At 42.7% G+C, this 6,884-nt stretch overlaps 1 long non-coding RNA gene across 1 annotated transcript in view; it reads right to left on the bottom strand.

The window, feature by feature from the left end:
• Positions 1 to 6,884, bottom strand: part of LOC102210639 (uncharacterized) — a 117,187-nt gene that overhangs the window by 50,080 nt on the left and 60,223 nt on the right. Inside the window, exon 2 of the long non-coding RNA XR_311778.1 lies at positions 145 to 347. This is a non-coding gene — a long non-coding RNA (uncharacterized LOC102210639). The remainder of the gene's footprint in view (positions 1 to 144; positions 348 to 6,884) is intronic.

Raw genomic sequence — 6,884 nt, forward strand, 5'->3', positions numbered from 1 at the left:
CTGCTTTTCGGTCTGGTTACTACGGTTTATGTCAGAACTGGTGCTATCATGGCACCGGATACCGGTACCCATCCCTAAATCTGACACCAGAATCTCTTTCACACCTATTTTGACTTAAATACTTAAAGAAAGAAAAAGACTTACATTAAAACTTGGACAGCTTCGAGTGGGGTGGAGATCTCCATGTGTAATTTCAGCCGAGTATCTGTCACTCAGGGATCCCATAAAGAGCCTGATCCAGGCTTTGGTCTTAATTCTTGCCTTGCTGGCCTTTCTGGTGCTGCTTCTCTCTGGTTTGCGTGACATTATTCTTCTTACCTTCATAGATTTTTGAATTGTGTTTGCGTCTGTGGTAAAAGAAAAAAATGCAGAGGTCAAATTTAGAATTTTGGTTTAAAAACATATTTTTATTCCTCATACACTGAAATATTATTATTCTTATTTTACATCTGGTCATTCTTGTGTGAGCCTTTTTCTCTTGGTCCTGTTGGGGACTTCTGATGCCCACGGTGATCTGATGCCCCCCCGACATTATTGGCAATGGCACAATCAAGCTGCCAATTATTATCTACCTCACTGCCCTTGCTAGCAAGCTGACAGAATGGGCAGCATTTGTCTGGCTGGACCTTCCAGTGCCTGCCTGGCTGGCTAGGCTGGATCAGCGAGTGCATCCTGATCCCTGCTTACCAAATATTAGAAAACAATTCTTCCATAATAAAAGTGTCATTTGTAAGGTTAGAAAGTCAGGTAACACTAAACTTAAAATAACATGATTTCATTAAAGAACTAAGCCAGTCAATGAGCAGTTCTCTTATCACAGTCACAGACGGAGATCTACACAGTGTGGCAGATGTGTGTTTGCAGGAAACCCCAGTCTAACTGACAACGTCTGTGGTGTGTCTCATCCTGAGATCTTCTCAAATGTGGTCGTCTCCAACTCTTACTCCACCTCCCCTCTAATTACTGACGGCTGTTTACCCACCAGAATTCCTCTTATTTAACACAGTTTATACTGATTAACATTCAGGAATCAAGTTGCTACTTCCTTTAATGCGCTACAGATGCTTTCAACAGTATCTGACAGTGACGTCGTACATCTTTAAGACTCGACGAAAAGTGGCAGCTGAGTCACCGACCTGTGTCCAAGAGCCAAAAAGACTTCACTGACCACATGCAACCAAAAATGAGACGGCAGCTTAGCGGTAATGCGGTATGGAGGATAGCGGTATGGGAAATAGCACAGAGAGAACAATAAAATGTAGAATAATAACAGATAAGGTCTGTGACACAGATGCTAAGACTATTTTAGACAGACACCCTTCTCGTCAGTCTGAAATTGCAGAGCTGAGGAACGTTCTCTTGATGTAAACATCACTGGAACCAGAGGATCAAAGACTCATGACGACTCACGGACATATGTTATAGCCTACAGATGGTACAAACCAATGTTTTGGTGTGGTCGTGACTCTATACAATAATTCATATTTTTAGTGGTTTTCTAACGTCTAATTATGCAAGTTGTTTTCCGTTGTCTGCCATATGACCTCGCGTCGTTAGCTTCGTCCACCAGTGCTTAACAGTTCTGGGCAAACTGTTAAAAACTAAAGAATGGACCTTAAAAGACTCGTCCACTAAAATCCCTTAAACAATTTAAGATAAAAAACAACATGCTAGCTGCACAGCAAACCTCCAAATGAATCTGTGAAGCATGTTTCGAGCTGCTTCTGGTGGCCTAGCCCTGACCCTTGACCCCTGCTCATCTCAGTGAGATATATATGCAGATAAGTTGTGGAAAGAGAGTCAAAGGAGCCGTATCCAGTAAACGTACAGAATCAGTACGCACATACTGTATCCAATCTGAAGATGAATTCTGGGCAATTTTGCTTACAGGGAAAAGCAAATCAGTACCAAAGTATTCTTTAAAGTTCTCTCTGCTTGAAACAAGCTGTGCACATGTACTTGGCTCTGGAACAACATCAACAACGGCACTGCTTTGCAAGACAAAAGAGAGAGCAGTGATTAGCATGTGCAAGCTACAAAACATTAGAATATCCTCACTTGAATGATTAAACTCTCTCCTCCCCATGGTGCTGATGGGAGGGGAGCTGGGTCCTGTTAGCTGAAAGCAGGTGCTTCAGTGTCAGTCCAAAAGCTGAGCCTACGTTTCTTAGCCATTAGCCACATTTAGCTTTCATTGCATGTCAAACATAAAACTGCTGAGTAAAACTATCTGTGAATTAATGAGGCCCGAGTCAGGGAGCTAAATGTAGATGAACAAGTTGAAGACATCATATTTCTATAATTTTAGAGATACAAAAAATTCACAGGTTTGAAAAATTGTTCACACTGTCTCCTAAAGCACTGCCGTCTTCAGCTGAAGTAAGATACTACCTACATCGGCGGTCCCCAACCCTGGGCCATGGACCGGTATCAGTCCGTGAGTCGTTTGGTACCCGACCGCGAGAGTTGAGGCTCGGGTGTGAAATTTCTGGTTTTCAGGGTTTTTATCGTTAACTCAGTTTCCTGGGGTCTTTTTCCTGTGTTGCAGCTGTGCGTCTTATTTTGAAAGAAATGTTCACGTGTTACCATAGCAACCAGAGAGCATTATGGGGCAGAGAGGAGGATGTTACTCTCAATGTTGTTTACAGACATGCTGGTGAAGCCGTGTGTCTTATTAGTGGAGCTAACGTGGCTGTAATGAAGAAATTTAATTTAAGACGGCACTACGAGACAAAACATCAGGATAAGCTGAAAAACCTAAACGCAGAAACTACAGGAAGTAGAAGAGCTAAAGAAGAACCTGACATTTCAGCAGAGTTTGTCACCAGAGCAAAATCACAAAGTGAAGCTGTTGTGAAAGCAAGTTTTATTGTAACAGAGGAGCCAGAGGAGCCAAATGAGCCCGGTACCGCTCTGAAGAGCTGCAGGATGAAGCTGTGCGACGGCTTGTGTCCAGACAAAACGCAGATTTTGGCAAATGTGAGCCTGAGCAGAAATACGATTGCTGATCGGGTTTGTGAGACGGCCACTGATTTAAGAACACAGTTGTGTGAAAGAAGCAAAAACTTTATTGCATACTCGGCTGTGGATGAAAGTACAGACCTGATGGACACTGCACAGCTGGCCATCTTCGTCCGTGGAGAGGAAATATTGAACATTAAATCGATGCACGGGACAACGACAGGAAAAGACATTTTTTAAAACGTATGTCAAAGTGTAACGATGTGAAACTGCCCTGGGACAAACTTGTTGGACTTACAACAGATGGAGCACCGGTGCTGTGCGGTGAAAAAAGCGGACTAGTCAGCAGGATGCGAGTAAAGATGCAGGAGAAATGTACCGGTGAGTTAACAGCACATCACTGCATCACACACCAGGAAAGGATGTGTGGTAAAGTCCTAAAAATGGAGCATGTAATGATCACCGCGACGCAGACCGTAAATTTTATCTGAGCAAAAGTTTAAATCACCGTCAGTTTCAGTCTTTTATGTGGGAAATAGATTCAGAGTTTGCCGACATTCCTTCATACAGAGCTCCGCTGGCTGAGTTGGGGAAAAGTTCTCAACAGAGTTTTTGAGCTCATGTATGATGCCAAGTTAAAGTTTTTTTTTTAAAGTTGTCTGTTTTTATTCATAGGGCAGCACGGTGGCACGGTGGTTAGCACTGTTGCCTCACAGCAAGAAGGTCCTGAGTTCAATTCCACCATCAGGCCGGGGTCTTTCTGTGTGGAGTTTGCATGTTCTCCCTGTGATTGCGTGGGTTCACTCCAGGTACTCTGGCTTCCTCCCACCGTCCAAAGACATGCAGCTTGAGGGGATAGGTTAATTGGATAATCCAAATTGCCACTAGGTGTGTGAATGTGCGAGTGAATGTGAGTGTGAATGGTTGTCTGTCCCTGTGTGTTAGCCCTGCGACAGACTGGCGACCTGTCCAGGGTGTACCCCGCCTTTCGCCCTATGACAGCTGGGATAGGCTCCAGCGCCCCCCGCGACCCTGAAAAGGATAAGCGGAAGCGAATGGATGGATGGATGGATGTTTTTATTCATATTTATGTTTAAAATACATGTTTTAGTGTGTTCAACAAATGTTTATCTTGTTTGGCCCGAGACCTAAAGTGTGCCTTGAGTTTAGGCCCTCAGTGCGATTGAGTTTGACACCCCTGGTCTATTTGGCCGTCTCCTTCAAAGTCACACTACAGGCAGGTGAACCACTCAGCTCTGCCTCTAGAAAGTCATTCGATAAAAATGAACCTCATCCAGAGACTTCAGCAGGCCCTGCTTTAACACAGCTACATTTCATTACCCTAACACTTCTTTAGCACACTTGATTCATTGATCAGCCAATGAGGTGTCCACCACCATCATATGACACATTCGCACTCTCAGTTGTTCTCATTTTTTGAGATTTATGACAATGACAACAATGACAACACAACATAAACCAGAAAACATGCTGAAAATATGACTACAAAAACATTCTACAGTTCATGAAGATGCAACAACCTTTGATAAACGTCTCCATGTAGAACTTTTAACAGCGGAAACATCAAAGCTTGGATCGGTGCCACGTTCTCCAAGTCCGAGTGACCACTTGTCTCAGCTTGGATGTGATCCTAGAAGTTTTTGACATCGATGTCAAAGAGACAGACAGTCTCATTCAGACAAACTGGTTCCTTCCTGGCTCAGCTCTCTTGTTCTCACAAAATCCAACACATTCATAACCAAACAGTGGTCAACAACACAAGAGGATCAAAGACGTAGAAAGTCTGCGATTCAGAAGGAGTGCCAAAGGGTTTTCCATGATACTCAACACTAAATGACAACAAGTCAGTAATGCTGGGAAATATCATTCACAACTTTAAGCTCTTCCATGATGCAACTCGATATCCTGTACAGATAAAATGCTGCTGTTGCAACAGCAGTGCTAAAGAAAGATCGCACTAAGTCAGCTTACATGCACAACAAAATGTTATTCGTTTATTAGTATTTAATCGTGTTTAACACACTCAGAGCTAAAAATTAAAAACTACAAAAACTTTGACCACAGAAGTCACAGAATCGAACATTTGACAAACTCACTTTAGAACCACCCAATATTTGTTTGCTAAACAATTTATAGAATATTGTTCACAATCATCTTTATAACAATAATTTCTGTACGACACACTTCCCCCCCAAAAAAATCCAAATTTATAAAGACATTAAATTAAGACAGAGCAAGAAAAGCACGCACAAGGCTGGACTGGTAATCTGGTATACCGGGTATTTAGCCAGCAGGCCGACGCACTTTTGGGCCAACGGACCGGCCCGAAGAGTCGCTGCTCACCGGCGATTAAAGCAGGACAGCAGCCCATTCGTTCCTTTTCATCCATCACTGGATTGCCCAATCACATCTCTTCATTTCTCTTCAGGTGTCAGTCTGTCATCAGCTAGCCCACAAAGTGCTGCAGCACGGTTACTAACTGATGCACGCAAGTCAGACCACATATCTCCCGTACCAGCATCCTTACACTGGCTGTCAGTTAGTTTTCAATTTGAATTAAGATTTTATTTCTCGTTTTTAGGGCGTCGCACGGGTTAGCACCCTCATACCTTTCTGATCTTTTGAATTGGTACACTCCTGCAAGATCGCTGAGGTCTGCGGATCAAAGCTGTCCCGAGGTCCAGATTAAAGCCCAGAGGAGACCGGGCCTTTGCTGTGACTGCTCCTAAACTGTGGAACAAACTGCCCCGTCACATCAGGACCTCCCCAACATTAGACCCATCTGAAATGCCACTTTTATTCCTTGGCTTTTAAATCAGAAGGAGTTTGTACTACTTCTCCTTATTTTATGCTTCTTTTTTAAAATTTGATCATGTGCTTCTATGTTTTATCTCTTTTGATAATCTTAAAATTACAGCACTTTGGTCACCAGTTGCTGTTTTAAATGTGCTATATAAATAAATCTGACTTTGACTTTAACTGGCCGGGCCCTCTCCTACCTTCGCTGAGCGCTCGCACCGCTTGTAGAAAACGTTAAGTGTGGCAGAAGTGGGGAAAAGGTGGAGCTGAGAAGCGGAGAGAAAAACAATAAAAAGAAACTAAAAATAGATGCAGCAAAATGGGTCAAATGAACCGACACGTTAGCTGCTGGACTGCCGCACCGTTAACAGTAGTACCAACAACAGCCAGCAAACAGGCTTCGCAGGCACAGGAGGTGCTGCTGCTGCTACACCAGCTGTGGAGAGGTGAGGAAAGTCATGACATGACAGTAAGAAAACAGATGGTGGGGCATAATTATCAAAGGAGAGATTCAGAGATTCAGGTAAAATTTGACCATGAGCCACCGCTAATGCTAACAGGTAAAGTGTAGCTATGAACTATCGTCACAGCTGTGCAAAAAGAAATAACCCAACAGTAAATGTACCAACCTGATTAAGCCCTGTTTCAATATCTATAATCAAACAAAATGAAATATGTACATTTATTTACTTTTGTTATCTGCCTGGTCCAAAAATACTGGGGCCGATTTTCTGTCCCAGTCTAGCGCTGAGCACAGATGTAACTCATAACATTAACAACTCGACCCCATTAAGTGTCCCATTACGCTGGCCTAATGAGTGCCTTGGAACAGGCTCAGCCAAATGGAATGAAGTCATTAATGTTGTTAATTACACCTGTGCTTTCTATTTTCCTGTAGACCTCTGACATCAGCCTCTGATCCCGTCGGTATTTTAAAGCATCCCATAACAAATCCGAGATTTGTTTCAAGATGACAAAGGTTCAGATTTGTTCAGTATCCAAAGAAATCCCTATTAGTTACACATTAACAGCACAGTTTGAGATATATATACATATATACATATATATATACATATACACACATATATATATATATATATGTA

The sequence above is a fragment of the Pundamilia nyererei genome, unplaced genomic scaffold, assembly GCF_000239375.1.
Source record: "Pundamilia nyererei isolate P.nyererei 1_Seehausen unplaced genomic scaffold, PunNye1.0 scaffold00060, whole genome shotgun sequence".
Taxonomy (NCBI): Eukaryota; Metazoa; Chordata; class Actinopteri; order Cichliformes; family Cichlidae; genus Pundamilia; species Pundamilia nyererei.